Source organism: Ahaetulla prasina, chromosome 2 (assembly GCF_028640845.1).
Source record: "Ahaetulla prasina isolate Xishuangbanna chromosome 2, ASM2864084v1, whole genome shotgun sequence".
Classification (NCBI taxonomy): domain Eukaryota; kingdom Metazoa; phylum Chordata; class Lepidosauria; order Squamata; family Colubridae; genus Ahaetulla; species Ahaetulla prasina.
In genome coordinates, this window is record NC_080540.1 from 257,143,813 (window position 1) to 257,163,174 (window position 19,362).

Genomic DNA, 19,362 nt, shown 5'->3' on the forward strand with positions numbered 1-19,362 from the left:
CTTTAAAGTGTTGGACCAGGGAAGAAGTTAGTTCCTCTTTTTGAATGAGTTCTTGTGTTCTTCAATCGTGCACTTATTCTTCTGTTGGTTTGTCAATGTATGTGGTGGGGCAGGCGGTGCATGGGATTTCATATACTCCTTGATTTTCTAACTCAATTTTGTCTTTGGGGTTTCTTAGGATGGTGGATATTTTTGGTTTGTGCAGAATGCTGTCTTGATGTTATGTTTGTGGAGGATCTTGCTGATTCTGTCTGTGGTGCCTTTTATATATGGGAGGAGGCTGTGCCATTTTCTTGCTCTCTGTCTTGGGTTTTAGTGGGGGTTCTTTTGGATTAGTTTGGTAATCTTATTTCTCTGGAATCCATTGGATGTTAGTACGTTTGTGAGAGTGTAGTTCGGTTTTAGGTGTTGTTCTCAGCTAAGCATTTTGTTCTAGAGATGAGTGTCTTGGCTCTGAGTTGATCTGTGCTGGGTGGTGGTGTGAGTGCATGCAGATAGCGGTTTGTGTGTGTTTTCTTCTGGTAGATGGTGTGTCCTAGGGAGCCATTGGGTTTCTTGTAGACTAAGACATCTAGGAAGGAAGTTGGTTGTTAACTTCTGTTTCCATGGTGAACTGTATTTTGGGGTGTAGGCTATTGAGGTGTGTGAGGAAGTTTTCAAGTTTTTCTTTCCCGTGTGGCCAGATTATGAAGGTGTCGTCTACGTATCTGAGCCAGAGTTTGGGTTTGTGATCAGATTTTTCTAGTGCTTGGGTTTCAAAGTGTTCCATGTAGAGGTTGGCAATGACAGGTGAGAGGGTGATCCCATGGGTGCGCCTTCTATTTGTTTGTATTTTTGTCCGTTATAGATGAAGTATGTGTTGGATAGGCAGTGGTTGGTCAGATCTAGTATGTGCTTGCGGGGGTTATATTTGTTTTGGATAGCTGTCAAGGCTTCTTTGATTGGCACTTGGGTGAAGAGGATATGACATCAAAGCTCACGAGTAGGTCGCTGGGCTGTAAGTTTTGTTTCTTTATGATCTCTATGAACTGGAATGAGTTTTTACGTGTGAGGCGATGGATTCTGCATAGGGCTGTAGTTGTTTGGCGAGAAATTTGGCTAGGTTTTGTAGAGGTGAGCCTATGGAGCTGACTATGGGTCTGAGTGGGGTTCCTTCTTTGTGTATCTTGGGAGGCCGTGAGCTTAGGGCATCTGGATGATTTCTCTCTGGGAATGATTCTTTGTTGGATTTCTTCGCTGATGGGGAGGCTTTTATTTTGGATCTAGTGGTTTTCTAGGTAGGTGGTGGGGTCTGTTTTAGGGGCTTGTATGCAGGGTCTTGGAGTAGGTTGGTTAATTTGGTTTGGTAGTCAGATGTGTTCATAACCACCGTGGCGTTGCCCTTGTCTGCTGGTAGGATTATTATGCTGGTATCTTTTTCAGGTTAAGTAGTGCTGTCTGTTCCTCTTTGGGTAAGTTGCTTTTGGGTGGCTTGCTGCTGCAGAGGATGTTGGTGATTTCGAGTCTGATTTTGTTAGCGTCATGGGGTTGATTTTGGTCAGGCTGGTTTCAACTCCATATAATGGTCTCAGTGGGGATGTGTTTGGGAGTGACTGCAAAGTTGAATCCTTTGGAAAGGACATCGGTTTCAGCTTTGGTGAGGATCCTATCTGAGATGTTATGCACTGTTTGTTTCATGTGTTGCTGTGACGGTGGAGGGGTGTGTTTCTGGCGTTCTTGTAGTCTTGAGTTTGTTGGTGTGCGTGTCTGTCTTGAGGGTGGTCTGTGTTTGGCTCTCCAGGCGGCAAGTTGTTTAGTTGTCCCAAAGTGCAGGGTGCATCTTGTTGCTGAGTTTGAGGTGAAGTGTGAGGAGATCTTTGTTGATTTGATCTAGGAGGAATCTTTTGTGTGAAGTTCATTTCTGATTAAGGCCAATTCTGTTCTTTTTAGGATCGTTTGGTGGCTGCAGAGTTGGAGTGGAATTTCAATTGGAAGCATTTGGGGATTAAATTTTCATCGCGGCAGTTTCGTAGGAATGCAAGGTCACATAAAATGGAAGCTCTTTGGACTTCTAGTTTTTCATAGGTCCTGGTCAGATGGTGGATATTTTTGGTTTGTGCAGAATGCTGTCTTGATGTTATGTTTGTGGAGGATCTTGCTGATTCTGTCTGTGGTGCCTTTTATATATGGGAGGAGGGCTGTGCCATTTTCTTGCTCTCTGTCTTGGGTTTTAGTGGGGTTTGAACTGATTGGGTGGGAGCTTGGCTGTGCTCTGATTGGATGGGGTTTTCTGTGCTCTGATTGGATGGGGTTTTCTGTGCTCTGATTGGATGGGGTTTTCTGTGCTCTGATTGGCTGGGGGTGTGTCCTGTGTTGGTGGGGGCTTGGTTGTGCTCAGTCTAATCTGTGCTGCAGGGGGATTTGAGCTGGTGAGCTGCACTGCTGCTGTTTGGCTTCGTGTTCGTGGTCGTGCTACATCTTCGTAGTGGGTGTCAGTCTGCTGCATGTATGGATTGGAGGGGTTTGAAGTGGCTAATGTTGCAGCTGCGGTCTGGCTTCTGGTCCTTGGTCGTGCTTCCTGATCAGTGTGGGTTTGGGTGTGCTTTCTGGGTGGATGTGTGGTGGTGACATCCTGTGTGGACCTCGTGAGTGTGGGTCTGGTGTCATTCCTCGTGTTAGGGACACGTTTGTCAATAAGGGCAGGTTTCCAAATGGCTGGTAGGCGGGAGGTATCATCTCGTTTGTTCATGCTGTGTGGCCGTTTTTCTATCTCGATGGCTTCTCTGATTATTCTGTTGTTAAAGTGTTCAGTTTTGGCGATAGTTCTGGTCTTTTTAAAGTCAATATCGTGTCCTGTAACTTTAAAGTGTTGGACCAGGGAAGAAGTTAGTTCCTCTTTTTGAATGAGTTCTTGTGTTCTTCAATCGTGCACTTATTCTTCTGTTGGTTTGTCAATGTATGTGGTGGGGCAGGCGGTGCATGGGATTTCATATACTCCTTGATTTTCTAACTCAATTTTGTCTTTGGGGTTTCTTAGGATGGTGGATATTTTTGGTTTGTGCAGAATGCTGTCTTGATGTTATGTTTGTGGAGGATCTTGCTGATTCTGTCTGTGGTGCCTTTTATATATGGGAGGAGGGCTGTGCCATTTTCTTGCTCTCTGTCTTGGGTTTTAGTGGGGGTTCTTTTGGATTAGTTTGGTAATCTTATTTCTCTGGAATCCATTGGATGTTAGTACGTTTGTGAGAGTGTGTAGTTCGGTTTTAGGTGTTGTTCGTCAGCTAAGCATTTTGTTCTAGAGATGAGTGTCTTGGCTCGGAGTTGATCTGTGCTGGGTGGTGGTGTGAGAGTGCATGCAGATAGCGGTTTGTGTGTGTTTTCTTCTGGTAGATGGTGTGTCCTAGGGGCCATTGGGTTTCTTGTAGACTAAGACATCTAGGAAGGAAGTTGGTTGTTAACTTCTGTTTCCATGGTGAACTGTATTTTGGGGTGTAGGCTATTGAGGTGTGTGAGGAAGTTTTCAAGTTTTCTTTCCCGTGTGGCCAGATTATGAAGGTGTCGTCTACGTATCTGAGCCAGAGTTTGGGTTTGTGATCAGATTTTTCTAGTGCTTGGGTTTCAAAGTGTTCCATGTAGAGGTTGGCAATGACAGGTGAGAGGGTGATCCCATGGGTGCGCCTTCTATTTGTTTGTATTTTGTCCGTTATAGATGAAGTATGTGTTGGATAGGCAGTGGTTGGTCAGATCTAGTATGTGCTTGGGGGTTATATTTGTTTTGGATAGCTGTCAAGGCTTCTTTGATTGGCACTTGGGTGAAGAGGATATGACATCAAAGCTCACGAGTAGGTCGCTGGGCTGTAAGTTTTGTTTCTTTATGATCTCTATGAACTGGAATGAGTTTTTACGTGTGAGGCGATGGATTCTGCATAGGGCTGTAGTTGTTTGGCGAAATTTGGCTAGGTTTTGTAGAGGTGAGCCTATGGAGCTGACTATGGGTCTGAGTGGGGGTTCCTTCTTTGTGTATCTTGGGAGGCCGTGAGCTTAGGGCATCTGGATGATTTCTCTCTGGGAATGATTCTTTGTTGGATTTCTTCGCTGATGGGGAGGCTTTTATTTTGGATCTAGTGGTTTTCTAGGTAGGTGGTGGGGTCTGTTTTAGGGGCTTGTATGCAGGGTCTTGGAGTAGGTTGGTTAATTTGGTTTGGTAGTCAGATGTGTTCATAACCACCGTGGCGTTGCCCTTGTCTGCTGGTAGGATTATTATGCTGGTATCTTTTTTCAGGTTAAGTAGTGCTGTCTGTTCCTCTTTGGGTAAGTTGCTTTTGGGTGGCTTGCTGCTGCAGAGGATGTTGGTGATTTCGAGTCTGATTTTGTTAGCGTCATCGGGGTTGATTTTGGTCAGGCTGGTTTCAACTCCGCATATAATGGTCTCAGTGGGGATGTATTTGGGAGTGACTGCAAAGTTGAATCCTTTGGAAAGGACATCGGTTTCAGCTTTGGTGAGGATCCTATCTGAGATGTTATGCACTGTTTGTTTCATGTGTTGCTGTGAGGGTGGAGGGTTTGTTTCTGGCGTTCTTGTAGTCTTGAGTTTGTTGGTGTGCGTGTCTGTCTTGAGGGTGGTCTGTGTTTGGCTCTCAGGCGGCAAGTTGTTTGGATTGTCCCAAAGTGCAGGGTGCATCTTGTTGCTGAGTTTGAGGTGAAGTGTGAGGAGATCTTTGTTGATTTGATCTAGGAGGAATCTTTTGTGTGAAGTTCATTTCTGATTAAGGCCAATTCTGTTCTTTTTAGGATCGTTTGGTGGCTGCAGAGTTGGAGTGGAATTTCAATTGGAAGCATTTGGGGATTAAATTTTCATCGCGGCAGTTTAAGGAATCCAGGTCACATAAAATGGAAGCTCTTTGGACTTCTAGTTTTCTAGTCTCAGTCTGCCCAATGGCTTTGGATCACACCATCTACCAGAAGAAAACACACACAAATATCTGCATGCACTCACACCACCACCCAGCACAGATCAACTCTGTAGCCAAGACACTCATCTCTAGAACAAATGCTTACGAACAACACCTACCGAACTACACACTCTCAGCGTTTTAACATCCAATGGATTCAGAAATAAGATTACCAAACTAATCCAAAAGAACCCCCACTAAAACCCAAGACAGAGAGCAAGAAAATGGCACAGCCCTCCTCCCATATATAAAAGGCACCACAGACAGAATCAGCAAGATCCTCCACAAACATAACATCAAGACAGCATTCTGCACAAACCAAAAATATCCACCATCCTAAGAAACCCCAAAGACAAAATTGAGTTAGAAAATCAAGGAGTATATGAAATCATCAGTGCCTTTGGCTCTCCCAAGATACGAAGGTCTCAGACCCATAGGCTCTGGGCTCACCTCTACAAACAGCTTTCTCGTAACTAAGCTATGGGTAGCTCAGTAAAAACTCATTAGTTCATAGAGATCATAAAGATTCTTGTGACCTGTTTGGTGAGCTTTGATGTCATCCTCTCACCCAAGTGCATATCTGAGCCTTGAAGCTGTATCCAAAACAAATATAACCCCCAAGCTGTCTAGATCTGCAACCACATCTTCCCACATACTTCATCTATAAAAAATACAAACAGTGAAGCATGGGATCACCTGGTCCTGTCATTGCCAACCTCTACATGGTTGCCTTGATGTGGTGGTGACATCCTGTGTGGACCTCGTGAGTGTGGGTCTGGTGTCATTCCTCGTGTTAGGGACACGTTTGTCAATAAGGGCAGGTTTCCAAATGGCTGGTAGGCGGGAGGTATCATCTCGTTTGTTCATGCTGTGTGGGCGTTTTTCTATCTCGATGGCTTCTCTGATTATTCTGTTGTTAAAGTGTTCAGTTTTGGCGATAGTTCTGGTCTTTTTAAAGTCAATATCGTGTCCTGTGACTTTAAAGTGTTGGACCAGGAAGAAGTTGGTTCCTCTTTTTGAATGAGTTCTTGTGTTCTTCAATGCGTGCACTTATTCTTCTGTTGGTTTGTCCAATGTATGTGGTGGGGCAGGCGGTGCATGGGATTTCATATACTCCTTGATTTTCTAACTCAATTTTGTCTTTGGGGTTTCTTAGGATGGTGGATATTTTTTGGTTTGTGCAGAATGCTGTCTTGATGTTATGTTTGTGGAGGATCTTGCTGATTCTGTCTGTGGTGCCTTTTATATATGGGAGGAGGGCTGTGCCATTTTCTTGCTCTCTGTCTTGGGTTTTAGTGGGGGGTTCTTTTTGGATTAGTTTGGTAATCTTATTTCTCTGGAATCCATTGGATGTTAGTACGTTTGTGAGAGTGTGTAGTTCGGTTTTTAGGTGTTGTTCGTCAGCTAAGCATTTTGTTCTAGAGATGAGTGTCTTGGCACGTTTGTCAATAAGGGCAGGTTTCCAAATGGCTGGTAGGCGGGAGGTATCATCTCGTTTGTTCATGCTGTGTGGGCGTTTTTCTATCTCGATGGCTTCTCTGATTATTCTGTTGTTAAAGTGTTCAGTTTTGGCGATAGTTCTGGTCTTTTTAAAGTCAATATCGTGTCCTGTGACTTTAAAGTGTTGGACCAGAGAAGAAGTTGGTTCCTCTTTTTGAATGAGTTCTTGTGTTCTTCAATGCGTGCACTTATTCTTCTGTTGGTTTGTCCAATGTATGTGGTGGGGCAGGCGGTGCATGGGATTTCATATACTCCTTGATTTTCTAACTCAATTTTGTCTTTGGGGTTTCTTAGGATGGTGGATATTTTTTGGTTTGTGCAGAATGCTGTCTTGATGTTATGTTTGTGGAGGATCTTGCTGATTCTGTCTGTGGTGCCTTTTATATATGGGAGGAGGGCTGTGCCATTTTCTTGCTCTCTGTCTTGGGTTTTAGTGGGGGGTTCTTTTTGGATTAGTTTGGTAATCTTATTTCTCTGGAATCCATTGGATGTTAGTACGTTTGTGAGAGTGTGTAGTTCGGTTTTTAGGTGTTGTTCGTCAGCTAAGCATTTTGTTCTAGAGATGAGTGTCTTGGCTATGGAGTTGATCTGTGCTGGGTGGTGGTGTGAGAGTGCATGCAGATAGCGGTTTGTGTGTGTTTTCTTCTGGTAGATGGTGTGTCCTAGGGAGCCATTGGGTTTCTTGTAGACTAAGACATCTAGGAAGGGAAGTTGGTTGTTAACTTCTGTTTCCATGGTGAACTGTATTTTGGGGTGTAGGCTATTGAGGTGTGTGAGGAAGTTTTCAAGTTTTCTTTCCCGTGTGGCCAGATTATGAAGTGCACGCATTGAAGAACACAAGAACTCATTCAAAAAGAGGAACTAACTTCTTCCTGGTCCAACACTTTAAAGTCACAGGACACGATATTGACTTTAAAAAGACCAGAACTATCGCCAAAACTGAACACTTTAACAACAGAATAATCAGAGAAGCCATCGAGATAGAAAACGCCCACACAGCATGAACAAACGAGATGATACCTCCGCCTACCAGCCATTTGAAACCTGCCCTTATTGACAAACGTGTCCCTAACACGAGGAATGACACCAGACCCACACTCACGAGGTCCACACAGGATGTCACCACACACATCCACCCAGAAAGCACACCCAAACCCACACTGATCAGGAAGCACGACCAAGGACCAGAAGCCAGACCGAGCTGCAACATTAGCCATTTCAAACCCTCCAATCCATACATGCAGCAGACTGACACCCACTACGAAGATGTAGCACGACCACGAACACGGCCAAACAGCAGCAGTGCAGCTCACCAGCTCAAATCCCCTGCAACACAGATTAGACTGAGCACAACCAAGCCCCCACCAAACAGGACACACCCCAGCCAATCAGAGCACAAAAACCCCATCCAATCAGAGCACAGCCAAGCTCCCACCCAATCAGTTCAAACCCCACTAGCAGTTAAAAGGAAGAAACAGCTGCAATCACACATTGCTCCCAGCACGAAGCTTGAAGCCTGAAGATGACGAATGAGACTTCGTCAAACGCCGCCAAGACACTTCCAATTTTACACGGGAGAAAACCCAACAACCAAAGACCTATATACAAACACTGAAACCTCAGAAAACAAATATTGCACCTCTACGGGAGGAAATCCACCATCTGACCAGGACCTATGAAAACTAGAAGTCCAAAGAGCTTCCATTTTATGTGACCTTGCATTCTACGAACTGCCGAGATCAAAATTTAATCCCCAAATGCTTCCAATTGAAATTCCACTCCAACTCTGCAGCCACCAAACGCATCCTAAAAAGAACAGAATTGGCCTTAATCAGAAATGAACTTCACACAAAAGATTCCTCCTAGATCAAATCAACAAAGATCTCCTCACACTTCACCTCAAACTCAGCAACAAGATGCACCCGCACTTTGGGACAACTAAACAACTTGCCGCCTGGAGAGCCGAAACACAGACCACCCTCAAGACAGACACACACACCAACAAACTCAAGACTACAAGAACGCCAGAAACAAACCTCCACCCTCACAGCAACACATGAAACAAACAGTGCATAACATCTCAGATAGGATCCTCACCAAAGCTGAAACCGATGTCCTTTCCAAAGTTCAACTTTGCAGTCACTCCCAAATACATCCCCACTGAGACCATTATATGCGGAGTTGAAACCAGCCTGACCAAAATCAACCCCGATGACGCTAACAAAATCAGACTCGAAATCACCAACATCCTCTGCAGCAGCAAGCCACCCAAAAGCAACTTACCCAAAGAGGAACAGACAGCACTACTTAACCTGAAAAAAGATACCAGCATAATAATCCTACCAGCAGACAAGGGCAACGCCACGGTGGTTATGAACACATCTGACTACCAAACCAAATTAACCAACCTACTCCAAGACCCTGCATACAAGCCCCTAAAAACAGACCCCACCACCTACCTAGAAAAAACCACTAGATCCAAAATAAAAGCCTCCCCATCAGTGAAGAAATCCAACCAAGAATCACTCCCAGAAAGAAATCATCCAGATGCCCTAAGCTCACGGCCTCCCAAGATACACAAAGAAGGAACCCCCACTCAGACCCATAGTCAGCTCCATAGGCTCACCTCTACAAAACCTAGCCAAATTTCTCGCCAAACAACTACAGCCCTATGCAGAATCCATCGCCTCACACGTAAAAAACTCATTCCAGTTCATAGAGATCATAAAGAAACAAAACTTACAGCCCAGCGACCTACTCGTGAGCTTTGATGTCATATCCCTCTTCACCCAAGTGCCAATCAAAGAAGCCTTGACAGCTATCCAAAACAAATATAACCCCCCCAAGCACATACTAGATCTGACCAACCACTGCCTATCCAACACATACTTCATCTATAACGGACAAAAATACAAACAAATAGAAGGCGCACCCATGGGATCACCCTCTCACCTGTCATTGCCAACCTCTACATGGAACACTTTGAAACCCAAGCCCTAGAAAAACCTGACCCCAACCCCAACCCCTGCCTCAGATACTAAGACGACACCTTCATAATCTGGCCACACGGGAAAGAAAAACTTGAAAACTTCCTCACACACCTCAATAGCCTACACCCCAAAATACAGTTCACCATGGAAACAGAAGTTAACAACCAACTTCCCTTCCTAGATGTCTTAGTCTACAAGAAACCCAATGGCTCCCTAGGACACACCATCTACCAGAAGAAAACACACACAAACCGCTATCTGCATGCACTCTCACACCACCACCCAGCACAGATCAACTCAGTAGCCAAGACACTCATCTCTAGAACAAAATGCTTAGCTGACGAACAACACCTAAAACCGAACTACACACTCACAAACGCATTAACATCCAATGGATTCCAGAGAAATAAGATTACCAAACTAATCCAAAAGAACCCCCACTAAAACCCAAGACAGAGAGCAAGAAAATGGCACAGCCCTCCTCCCATATATAAAGGCACCACAGACAGAATCAGCAAGATCCTCCACAAACATAACATCAAGACAGCATTCTGCACAAACCAAAAATATCCACCATCCTAAGAAACCCCAAAGACAAAATTGAGTTAGAAAATCAAGGAGTATATGAAATCCCATGCACCTGCCCCACCACATACATTGGACAAACCAACAGAAGAATAAGTGCGCATTGAAGAACACAAGAACTCATTCAAAAGAGGAACCAACTTCTTCCTGGTCCAACACTTTAAAGTCACAGGACACGATATTGACTTTAAAAGACCAGAACTATCGCCAAAACTGAACACTTTAACAACAGAATAATCAGAGAAGCCATCGAGATAGAAAACGCCCACACAGCATGAACAAGCGAGATGATACCTCCGCCTACCAGCCATTTGAAACCTGCCCTTATTGACAAGCGTGTCCCTAACACGAGGAATGACACCAGACCCACACTCACGAGGTCCACACAGGATGTCACCACCACACATCCACCCAGAAAGCACACCCAAACCCACACTGATCAGGAAGCACGACCAGGACCAGAAGCCAGACCGCAGCTGCAACATTAGCCACTTCAAACCCTCCAATCCATACATGCAGCAGACTGACACCCACTACGAAGATGTAGCACCACCACAACACGGCCAAACAGCAGCAGTGCAGCTCACCAGCTCAAATCCCCTGCAGCACAGATTAGACTGAGCACAACCAAGCCCCACCAACACAGGACACACCCCAGCCAATCAGAGCACAGAAAAACCCCATCCAATCAGAGCACAGCCAAGCTCCCACCCAATCAGTTCAAACCCCACTAGCAGTTAAAGGAAGAAACAGCTGCGATCACACATTGCTCCCAGAAGCACTGAAGCCTGAAGATGACGAATGAGACTTCACGAAACGCCGCCAAGACACTTCCAATTTTACACGGAGAAACCCAACAACCAAAGACCTATATACAAACACCGTGAAAACCTCAGAAAACAAATATTGCACCTCTACGGGAGAAATCCACCATCTGACCAGGACCTATGAAAAACTAGAAGTCCAAAGAGCTTCCATTTTATGTGACCTCGCATTCCTACGAAACTGCCGCGATGAAAATTTAATCCCCAAATGCTTCAATTGAAATTCCACTCCAACTCTGCAGCCACCAAACGCATCCTAAAAGAACAGAATTGGCCTTAATCAGAAATGAACTTCACACAAAAGATTCCTCCTAGATCAAATCAACAAAGATCTCCTCACTTCACCTCAAACTCAGCAACAAGATGCACCCTGCACTTTGGGACAAATCAAACAACTTGCCGTCTGGAGGCGAAACACAGACCACCCTCAAGACAGACACGCACACCAACAAACTCAAGACTACAAGAACGCCAGAAACAAACAAACAAACAAACAAACAAACAAACAAACAAACAAACAAACAAACAAACAAACAAACAAACAAACAAACAAACAAACAAACAAACAAACAAACAAACAAACAAACAAACAAACAAACAAACAAACAAACAAACAAACAAACAAACAAACAAACAAACAAACAAACAAACAAACAAACAAACAAACAAACAAACAAACAAACAAACAAACAAACAAACAAACAAACAAACAAACAAACAAACAAACAAACAAACAAACAAACAAACAAACAAACAAACAAACAAACAAACAAACAAACAAACAAACAAACAAACAAACAAACAAACAAACAAACAAACAAACAAACAAACAAACAAACAAACAAACAAACAAACAAACAAACAAACAAACAAACAAACAAACAAACAAACAAACAAACAAACAAACAAACAAACAAACAAACAAACAAACAAACAAACAAACAAACAAACAAACAAACAAACAAACAAACAAACAAACAAACAAACAAACAAACAAACAAACAAACAAACAAACAAACAAACAAACAAACAAACAAACAAACAAACAAACAAACAAACAAACAAACAAACAAACAAACAAACAAACAAACAAACAAACAAACAAACAAACAAACAAACAAACAAACAAACAAACAAACAAACAAACAAACAAACAAACAAACAAACAAACAAACAAACAAACAAACAAACAAACAAACAAACAAACAAACAAACAAACAAACAAACAAACAAACAAACAAACAAACAAACAAACAAACAAACAAACAAACAAACAAACAAACAAACAAACAAACAAACAAACAAACAAACAAACAAACAAACAAACAAACAAACAAACAAACAAACAAACAAACAAACAAACAAACAAATAGAAGGCGCACCCATGGGATCACCCTCTCACCTGTCATTGCCAACCTCTACATGGAACACTTTGAAACCCAAGCACTAGAAAAATCTGATCACAAACCCAAACTCTGGCTCAGATCGTGACGACACCTTCATAATCTGGCCACACGGAAAGAAAAACTTGAAAACTTCCTCACACACCTCAATAGCCTACACCCCAAAATACAGTTCACCATGGAAACAGAAGTTAACAACCAACTTCCTTCCTAGATGTCTTAGTCTACAAGAAACCCAATGGCTCCCTAGGACACACCATCTACCAGAAGAAAACACACACAAACCGCTATCTGCATGCACTCTCACACCACCACCCAGCACAGATCAACTCCGTAGCCAAGACACTCATCTCTAGAACAAAATGCTTAGCTGACGAACAACACCTAAAAACCGAACTACACACTCTCACAAACGTACTAACATCCAATGGATTCCAGAGAAATAAGATTACCAAACTAATCCAAAAGAACCCCCACTCAAACCCAAGACAGAGAGCAAGAAAATGGCACAGCCCTCCTCCCATATATAGAAGGCACCACAGACAGAATCAGCAAGATCCTCCACAAACATAACATCAAGACAGCATTCTGCACAAACCAAAAATATCCACCATCCTAAGAAACCCCAAAGACAAAATTGAGTTAGAAAATCAAGGAGTATATGAAATCCCATGCACCGCCTGCCCCACCACATACATTGGACAAACCAACAGAAGAATAAGTGCGCATTGAAGAACACAAGAACTCATTCAAAAGAGGAACCAACTTCTTCCCTGGTCCAACACTTTAAAGTCACAGGACACGATATTGACTTTAAAAGACCAGAACTATCGCCAAAACTGAACACTTTAACAACAGAATAATCAGAGAAGCCATCGAGATAGAAAACGCCCACACAGCATGAACAAACGAGATGATACCTCCGCCTACCAGCCATTTGGAAACCTGCCCTTATTGACAAACGTGTCCCTAATACGAGGAATGACACCAGACCCACACTCACGAGGTCCACACAGGATGTCACCACCACACATCCACCCAGAAAGCACACCCAAACCCACACTGATCAGGAAGCACGACCAAGGACCAGAAGCCAGACCGCAGCTGCAACATTAGCCATTTCAAACCCCTCCAATCCATACATGCAGCAGACTGACACCCACTACGAAGATGTAGCACGACCACGAACACGAAGCCAAACAGCAGCAGTGCAGCTCACCAGCTCAGATCCCCCTGCAACTCAGATTAATTTGAGCACAACCAAGCCCCCACCCAAACAAGACAAACCCCCATCCAAACAGAGCACAAAAACCCCATCCAATCAGAGCACAAAAAAACCCACATCCAATCAGAGCACAGTTCAAACCCCCACTAGCAGTTAAAAAGGAAGAAACAGCTGCAATCACACATTGCTCCCAGAAGCACGAAGCTGAAGCCTGAAGATGACGAATGAGACTTCGTCGAAACGTCGCCAAGACACTTCCAATTTTACACGGGAGAAAACCCGAACAACCAAAGATCTATCTATCTATCTATCTATCTATCTATCTATCTATCTATCTATCTATCTATCTATCTATCTATCTATCTATGAGAGAGAGAGAGAGAGAACATGCTAAAATCCTTGAGTTGCTGAAACTGATCACTATCTCAAAAGATGTCCACATTTCATTTGATTTGCGCATTTGGAAATGCAGGTAACCACACATTTTGGGATTGTGAAAAATGATTGGGATTATGGCAGATTTTTCTTCTAAAATAAAGAACAGCTTCAAAGGAGTGATTTTGTCACATAAATAGTATGAGAACAAATAATTAAATTCCCTTTCCTCACTTGCCACTATCCTATTAATGGACATCCCTCCAGATAGACTATCTGCATTTTTAAATGTGAAGATGAAATGCAAAAGAAATACCTGATTCAGTTTGATTTGATTTTCTGAATTGTCAGATAAATAGGAGGCATTCAATTCGATTTGAAGAATAGATCAATGTGGTCAGTTTGGAAAATCAATTCAGTCTGGGAATTCAATCAAACTGCTTTTGAATTGAATCCAAATATAATCTGTGCACAGCCTTATTGATCCATAAAGCTCGCTATATAGGGAGAACACTGGATGAGAAGCTGAACTAGATTTGTGGTGTTTTACCAGTGACAAGGAATTCAAAAACATGCAAAGTTGCGAATCTATCCAGTGATTTAGGTTACCATCAGACTATGATAATTGATAGATGTCAACTTTCGTCTCTCTAATCCTGTAGCACTATAGTCATTTTAGGCCATTGTGTTTACTGTGTATGTTCTTGATTTTTTTTCAGATATAGGTGTTGGGTTGAGATACTAGGCTGGCAAGTCTCAGTTATATTGATGGCACAGTTGTGTGCATTCACATTGCTGGACAAATCTTATGCAAGAGTGTGCCTGCCATTAAAATAGCCCTATTGAAGAGTGTTCTCTTTAGATAATTTAGCAGGTTATTGTCTCAAAAACAATGACAATGGCTTGAAACCAAATTAAATAGATGATGTTCAAATAGAAACAAGACCAAGGTGGAATTGGATATAACTGAAGCAATGATCATAACATGCAGGCTAGTAAGAAGTTAAACGCTGTTAAGAGTCCATGATATTATATTTAATACTAGGAACCTCCAGTTAAAGACTCCAGTTTGAAGTGATGTCAGTAAAAATATTTTTAAAAAAATTTCCATTCTGGTGGAAATTAAAGTAATTGTATTCCCACATATTTTTCAGTGCACAATTAGAGAAGATTTATATAAAGAATATTGAAGCGATAGAACCAACATTATGTATTACCAAGATTGCTATGCTAATCAGTTGTATCTAAGAATCATGTGAGCATTAAATTGAAATCTAATCTCAAAACAAATTAAAACTTTTTCTAGACCAGGGGTTCCCAACCTTTTCTATACCCTGTACCCCTAGAATGCTTCTGATATATTCTCGCACCCCTTATAAAAGTAAATAATTATATGCATATAATTATCCATACACACTATAATTTTGAAACTTCTAAATCCAAGTTTTCAAACTCCCTCTAATATTGTCTCTCACCCCCAGGGGGTGCGAGCATACAACACCCCCACCCTCCCACCCTCCCTGTTAGGAACCCCTGTCCTAAACCTTTATTCAGAGTCACTAAATGTCCCTTTAGTGGAGGGTAAATAAGAACTATCTACATACCTATCTACCTACCTATTGAAGATATGGGAATAATTATAGGTTGGGCATGCATATAGTTATGGATAGAGACACTCTGAAGCAAATATAAAGATATTAATTTTATGATGTATCTTTGTAATTTAGGCTTGGTTTTAAGAATCTTTTCTACAAAGCAAGTCCCATTGAATTCAGAGGTATTAATTTCTAACGAAATACTCTGGGATGGCATTCTTAACTTCAGCAGCATATGATGCCTGCACATTTTAGTTGATATGATAATATTCAAAGCAAGTCGTTAGACAAAGTTTAGCCAAAGCAGCAAACAAACAATAGTCTGCTGATGTCAATGGAAATCCCAATGGGTTATATCTAATCAACATTTGGAAGAAAGCTATTGGTGTTTAAAAGAGAAAGAACAAAAGCACAAATCTTCTCACAGAAATTGTCAAATGGCTTTTGCTATCAGTTAGGTCTGTGTCTTGTCATAAAGTGTGAAATTAATAAGTCGTGACATTATTTTTCTCAATTTATAATACAGACTACAAGACCAAAGATTAAGTTTCCGGTGCCATTGCATCAGTGAGCCAGCAATTTAATTAGATCACTGAGCTTTGATTTCTGTCAGCCTGTATCTTGAAAAACCTCATTAAATTTATCTGTTAAAGATAGATTATGCACTTGAAAACCCAACTAGCACAGTGCTACCCTAAAAAGAGCAGGTGTCGCTATCAAGATACAGCAGGAAGGTGAGAGAAAATCACGGAAAAATGGTACTTCAATAGCAATCTCTCTGTGTGTACCTGATGGTGCTTCAAAAGTCTCACAAATTGTTCAGCATCTGCCGAACAAGATAAAACAACGTGAAAGAATGGAAATTATGTCAGGATCTGTGTCGGCTATAACATGGAGCTTTCTTTATTTTCAAAAAGAATTGATAGCAATTCTTTTATAAGTTACCCTCCAGCTGGAAGTGGAGGACTGAAGCTTGAATGAATCCAAAGGATTAAAAACAAATAATCAAGAACACATATTTTTTAGCTGGTGGTTAAGGAAAGGCACTTTGTTGCTTTTTACTTCTGCCAGCACAGTATAGAAAAACAACAACAACAACAACAAAAACCCTGGTTATAGTTTGTTCAGCCTAGATGTTTTCTACTCAAGCCACAGGCTCTCGAAACCCTCATTTGAGTCCCTATGGACCATGATTGCTGCAAACATTACTGTGTATCCTGCAATGTGCAAGAATAATTTTCTACAATTTTGATGTAGGAAACATGGGAAAACTGTAACGTATGTGCTAAAATTGCCATTATCAGTTAAGAGTGAAGAAACGTTAAATATTTCTCCAAACCTAGCTCCACACATAAGCATGTTATGATCACCTTCTGTTTGTACTCCTCAGATCTCTATACTAAGGTATAAAGATTATACTTTAGCATCCATTTCATTCCAACTTCTTACAGGGAAGAAACCTTCCTAAATAGGACAGGTTCTGCTACAAAATGCATACTGCAATATTTCATCAGGGGGAAAATTAGGATGTCTACAAGTGTGTATAATAGAATGATACAGCTCAGCACTGTTTGCCATGTGATCTCCATGGAACATAAAATGTACATTAAGATGAAAAGCTTGGATTAAGAAAATTACATCTGTGGTACATTTGTTACGTCTGTGATTGAAATAGATAAATACATTCACACATGCAGAATTCTCAGGAAAGGAGAACTAGAGATGGAAAAGAAAAAGATGGATGGCTAGTAAACCAAGATGGATTTACACGATTTGTACTGATGAAGATCTGCTGGTTCTAGAATAATAGAGAGACCAAGCTTCTTCTTTCAACAACCCCATAATCCCTTGCGAGTGGAGCCTGGGCAACTGAATGGAGTGGAGGGTTTACTGGCCGGATGCCTGACCTGTCACCAATGCAGAGTTTTGTTCAGCAGATATTGCCTCATTGTGCTGAGAGAGAGAGAAATATCTACCTCTACCTAGGATCAAACTCACAGCCTCCTGATTGTGAGGCAAGAGCTCCACCTCTAGGCCACCGCACCATTCAATAATATAGAGATCAATGAAGGCCAATAAAGATCCTGAATAGAATAGAATAGAATAGAATAGAATAGAATAGAATTTATTGGCCAAGGGTGGTTGTACACACAAGGAATTTGTCTTGGTGCATATGCTCTCAGTGAGATGAGATGGTATAGGACCAGATTTTGATGGATCATGTCTAACTGACCAGAGAGGAAGGAAAGGATTAAAAGAAAACTCAAAAAGATCAATGTTCTGCTAGTCATGACAGATTGCCAACTGTCCATTTATATAGGCTGCCAATAATAAAGCCCTTGATAAGTATTTAAGTATCTGCCACTACTACGCACTTGCATATTTTCTGTGTATGCATACATAGGTTTCACGAACCATAATACTGGTGCTATGATATATTAAAAATAAAACCAATGACTACAGTAGTTGAAACATTGCATATTGCATTATTATATCTTTTTGTTAATTCTAACAATTTTGATCCCTTTTTATTGTGTTGTAATTTCCCAAAAGTTTTTTTTTAAAAAACCTCTTTATATTATTCTTCATTTGACCCGTAATGCAGAGCTTACAATATTTCCCAACACAACTGCACAAATCTGTGTTAAAACATTTTGTGTAGACTTGTGCCTAAAAAGTCCTATACCTAATAAAAATGAATACACCTCTTGAGCCTAAGAGCCAAACAAAATAGGCCGTCCACCAGGTTGATTCCATACAGATATAGATATTCAGGTTTGAACACAGAAGAAATTGGACAAATGGCAATTCAAAGTTCTAGTAATTAGAAATTCTGATTCTCTCTTTTCAATCTCCCATTATAAGCCAATAACAATCTTTAGCACAGAAACTTTTCTCAAATTAAATGGCATCTCCTTTGTCTAACTGTAGATTATTTTGACATGACATTTGCTGATCTAATTAAGCAAAGTGTTTTTCAACCACAGTCTTCTTCTCCTTGATCTACCTATTATTTGTTTTAACATCCATGCTATCATCGCCAGATGGTTGTTTTCCTGAATAGAAACTAAAGTATGTCTCATTGTTGTGATGAATCTGGCTTTTCTTTACATTCAAGCTGATTGCATTTACTTTGGATAGAAACGGAGTGTTTCTCTAATTCTTTTTGGGCATGATTTTATTACCAAGGAGCTCTTTCCAATCTTGTCATTAAAAGCAAACTAGCTGATAATTTTCATTGTAGCTGGGGAGATTTAAAAAGAGCTTGTGTTTGTTTAGCTTCTGTTCCAAAACATCCTGAGTGAATTGCAGTCTGCTACTGCTTATAGACATTTTAAGCTCTGTTATTCACTCCTCATTTCAGCTGCCTACACTTACGCCTCCTCACACATTAATTCTGTGATTCATCTGTCTGGGCCATAGTTTGCATTTGCTTCTTCACTGTTATGGAAGTAGAGATGCTGATGTTATGACCTTAAAAAGCGGAAAAGAAAAGTGAATTTGTAATCCTCGATTGTATTGAATTATTGCATTTTGGTAATAATCAAAAAGCATCAGTACTTGGTAAACAAAACTTCATAACTTCTTTCTTGATATATAATAGTGTTGGAAGAAATACCCAGTTCCAGTTCCAAGCTGGGAGAAAGGCACTGGAAATAAAATGCAGGCTGGAGGCTGATTGGAAAGAAAGGTTCCCTTTATTGATGAAGCAGAACCACCAACCACATGTGATTCTGGGACAGGTGACAAAATGGAGTCTAGAGTGGGTGGGTTTTATACCATTTGGATTCCTATGGGGTCATGTAAGGGTCATGGCTGGCTCTATAGATGAAAATGGAAATGCAAATCCTAGATGTTTGCCTGAGCTAATTTTGTCAACCTTTGGCTTGATTGTGTTGCTTATATGAAGTTTCTTCCTGACCCAATCTTTCTG

General features: G+C 41.4%; 1 long non-coding RNA gene across 1 annotated transcript in view; it reads left to right on the plus strand.

Annotated features, from left to right (window-relative positions):
- LOC131191847 (uncharacterized) overlaps nt 1-19,107 on the plus strand; it is a 42,724-nt gene extending 23,617 nt beyond the window's left edge. Inside the window, exon 3 of the long non-coding RNA XR_009153585.1 lies at nt 19,033-19,107. This is a non-coding gene — a long non-coding RNA (uncharacterized LOC131191847). The remainder of the gene's footprint in view (nt 1-19,032) is intronic.
- Nucleotides 19,108-19,362: the final 255 nt, after the last annotated feature.